This window comes from Phacochoerus africanus, chromosome X (genome assembly GCF_016906955.1).
Source record: "Phacochoerus africanus isolate WHEZ1 chromosome X, ROS_Pafr_v1, whole genome shotgun sequence".
Taxonomy (NCBI): domain Eukaryota; kingdom Metazoa; phylum Chordata; class Mammalia; order Artiodactyla; family Suidae; genus Phacochoerus; species Phacochoerus africanus.
In genome coordinates, this window is record NC_062560.1 from 62,452,381 (window position 1) to 62,456,734 (window position 4,354).

At 44.8% G+C, this 4,354-nt stretch overlaps 1 pseudogene; it reads right to left on the minus strand.

Moving 5' to 3' along the window:
• Positions 1 to 336: 336 nt before the first annotated feature.
• On the minus strand, positions 337 to 3,711 carry LOC125118048 (cofilin-1-like; annotated as a pseudogene).
• Between the last annotated feature and the right edge of the window lie 643 nt (positions 3,712 to 4,354).

Below are 4,354 nucleotides of genomic sequence, written 5' to 3' on the forward strand. Positions count from 1 at the left end.
GCTATTTCAACAATACAAGCAAGAAGCAGAAGGGTCTGTGACTGTGGGATGGAGGAAGAGGGGGCCGATTCAAAAGATGCAGATGGAGATTTGGCAGGCTGTAACTTGGAAATGACGTATGTGTAGGGATGAGGGACAGGGAGGTAATGAAGTTTGGTGATTCAGTGGTACCTTCACGGGAATTAGGAGGAGGAGCAGAAATGCTTGGTGTGAGACGTGGGGCCGAGGAGCAAGGGGCATCAGCTGGATGGAGATGTTTATAGACACAAGTCTGAGCTCAGGTGTAGATCTGGACTGGAGACTTCCATAGGGGAGCACTGGTGCACCCGTGCATGCTTAGTCCATAGGAGTGGTTGGCAGTAACTGTTAAAAGGGGAGCGCTATGTTGAGTCTGAACACTTCAGTAGTAGTGTATGCGTATTGCCAAAAACCTTGCTCAGAGATTCCTTGCAATTTTGCTACACTTGTGCCAGCCTGGTAATCACTTATTTTTAACTTTTGCTAACGTAATTGTTTTAATTTGCACTTCAAAAAAATCACTGATGAGGTTGAACATTTTGCCATATGTTCGTTTACTCATTGCATTTCCTCTTGTGTGAAGTATCCCTGCCCATTAGTCTTTGGGGGATGTGATTTTCTGATCAATTTGCGTGAGTGCTGTATAAACACAGAAGTTCATCTTTTGTCATGTTTGAGGCAGATCTTTTTTTTTTTTTTAACCAATTAGTGACTTTCCCTTTGGTTAAATTTTTCTATGTCCAAAGTTTCAAAATTTTATAGAGCAAAACCTGTCGATCTTTTCTCTCGTAATTTCTTCTTGTCAATTCAAAGCTTAGAAAGTTACTCTTACTTCAAAAATCTGCTAAATACTCAATTCCACTTAATAACATAGATTTCATTCTTTATCACTTGAAGTTGATAAACAGACAAACTGAAAAACATCTATTTTCACCCCAAATGGCTAGCCAGTTTTCTCACTGCAATCTATTGAATGATCTTGGTCTTCTTTGTTTCAGCATATCATAAATGAAATCATGTAGTACATGTTCTATTTCTGTAAGTGTGGGCATGGAAGATGGTGAGTAGGGAGCTGAGATGTACATCTTAAGGATCCCATCCAAGATTACGAGAGGGAAAGAATGCGTATGAGTTGTTCATGCTCATAAGTCACACCAGGAGTGTAGCGGTCTAAGCTCCTCACCCTCCATTTTAAAGAGTAGCCTTTCATGCCTCATAGTCCCTGATCAACTTCTTGTCAGCAATTCATGAATCAGCACAACCTTCTCCTCCATTTCTCAAATTGCTGGGAGATGGTGAGGCAGAGTGGAAAGAGTACAGTTTGAATCTATCACTGTGTGCCCTTGAGCAAGTAGCTTTGCCTCTCTGAACCACAGGTTCCTTATCTAGAGAATAGGGATAACTATTTGGGGGGCGGGGCCATGGCTATGGTATGTGGAAATTTCCTGACCAGGGATCCAACCCAAGCCACAGCAGCGACCCACACCACTGTAGTGGCAACACCAGGGAAGCTGGGATAACAATTTTTGTTGTAAGAATCAGAGATGATGTATCAAATGCATAGAACATAGTGACTCAATCAATGAATTAGTGCTTCAGTTCCCTCCAGACCACTACTGTCTACTTCCTTCTGAAACTTATTTTTCCAACAGGTTTATTGAGGAATAATTGACATACAATAAATGGCGCATATTTAAAGTATACGTTTTGACAGATTTTGATGTGTGTATGTATACACCCAATGAAACCATCATAACTAAGATAATGAACATGTCCATTAGCCGCAAGTTTTCTCCTGTCTCTTGGTATTCCTCACTCCAGCTCCTCCCCCTTCATTTTCAGACAACTCTTGATTGCTTCCTGTCACTATTGATTAATTTGCATTTTCTAGAATTTTGCATAAATGGAAATCTGCACTCTTTTGTCTAGCATCTTTCACTCATTATATGTAAGTATTTTGACATTCATCCATGTTGTTGCATGTATCAATAGTTTATTCCTTTTACTGCTGAGTAGTAGCTCATAGTATATATCATACAGTACATGTATGTATATATGCATGTACACATGTATGTATACCATCATTAGTTTATCTATTTACCTGTGGATAGACATTTGGGTTGTTTCCATTTTGGGGTGATTACAGGTAAAGCTGCTATGAACATTTCTATATAGGTCTTTTATTTTTTTGGCCGTTTTTAGGGCTGTACTGGGGGCATGTGGAGGTTCCCAGGCTAGGGGTCAAATCGGATCTACAGCTTCCAGCCTACGCCACAGCCACAGCAATGCCAGATTTGAGCTATGTCTGCAACCTATACCACAGCTCATGGCAACACCAGATCCTTAACCGACTGAATGAGGCCGGGGGTTGAACCTGAGTCCTCATGGATGCTAGTCAGATTTGTTTCCACTGAGTCATGATGGAAACTCCTATATAAGTCTTTCTTTTCTTTTCTTTCCCCCTTTTATGGCTATACTCATGGCATATGGAAGTTCCTGGGCCAGGGATCGAACCCATGCCACAGCAGTGACCAGAGCCAATGCAATGATAACAATGCTGGATCCCTAACCCGCTGCACCTCAAGACAACACTTTTTTTTTAACCGAAGATCCCTTATTGGTCTTGCTTCCATGAGTGGATGTGGCCAGGGGAAAAAGGGGAGGGGAACCAGGCAATGCAGGGAGGGGTCATATCCACATCTTTTTATTTACACACAGAACTAAGCTGACAAGCACAGAGTCATTTTTGCAGTTAGAAGTTGGCAGCGTGGGGAAAGGGAGGAACAGATAGGGAATTTGGGGTGTTAAAAAAAGCCCTCCCCCCAAACAGGGATGCCTGGAGGGAACTTGATCTGCTTCAACCCAAGAGAAATCAGAAAATCCAAAGCAGTTTGGGGGAGTTTCCGTCGTGGCTCAGCTGAAATGAATCTGATGAGCATCAAATAACCTCCATATACTGCAGGTGTGGCCCTAAAAAGACAAAAAAATAAAAAGTATTTTGGGAAGGTCAGGGATAAAGGGAGGAGGAGGAGGAAGGCCCAGGAGGTTGCGGGGTGGGGTTTGGCAACTGGGGTGAAGGGATTGCCCTTCCCCTCCTGAAATCCCCCCAGCCCCTCTGGTCTGACAGGAAGGGGGCAGCCTGCAACCCCAGTGGGCAGGTCTGGGGCTGCCATATGCTCCAGGCAGGGGGCTGGCTGGAGGGGACTCACAAAGGCTTGCCCCTCCAGGAAGATGAAACCCAACTTTTCTGCCAGGGTGCAGCAGTCCACGACCTCCTCATAGCAGTTTGCTTCTAATTTATTCTTGATTCCTGTTACCTTCTTGATGGTGTCCTTGGAGCTGGCATAGATCATTTTGCTCTTAAGGGATGCAGACTCAGGAGCCCAGAAGATGAACACTAGGTCCTCCTTCTTGCCCTCCTTAGTCTCATAGTTTGTGTCATAGAGGGCTTAGTGGCAGTCCTAGCCTGGCAGCATCTTGACAAAGGTGGCGTTAGGGGTCGTCTACAGACTGGCCCACATCATGTACCAGGATCTCCATGCCTCCCTTCAGGATGATGTTCTTGTCCTTGCTCAGGCAGAAGAGCACCCCCTTCTTGCATTCCTTCACTTCCTCTGGTGTCAAAGACTCAGGCACTTTTATGTCAGTGAACACTTTGATAACCCCATCAGAGACAGACATACTGGAGGCCATATTACCGAAAGCAAAAAGGAGATAGCAAGGTGAGGAGGTCCTGCTGTGGCTCAGCTGTAATGAACCCAACTAGTATCCATGAGGACACAGGTTTGATCCCTGGCCTTGCTCAGTGGGTTAAGGATCTGGTGTTGCTGTGAACTGTGGTGTAGAACAGATGCAGCTTGGATCCTGTGTTGTTGTGGCTGTGGCGTAGGCTAGTGGCTACAGCTCTGATTTGACCCCTAGCCTGGGAACCTCCCTATGCTGCAGGTGTGGCCCTAAAAAAATAAAAAAGGTGATAGCAAGGTGAGCCAGAAAAGGCAAAAGCCACTGCAACTGCTGCTGGGATCTGATTGCACCATATTCTAGTCAATTTTTTATTTTTTATTTATTTTATTTTATTTTATTTTATTTTATTTTTTGTCTTTTTGCCATTTCTTGGGCTGCTCCCGCGGCATATGGAGGTTCCCAGGCTAGGGGTTGAGTCGGAGCTGTAGCCGCCAGCCTAGCCAGAGCCACAGCAACGCGGGATCCGAGCCGCGTCTGCAACCTACACCACAGCTCATGGCAACGCCGGATCGTTAACCCACTGAGCAAGGGCAGGGATCTTACCCGCAACCTCATAGTTCCTAGTCGGATTCGTTAACCACTGCGCCACGAT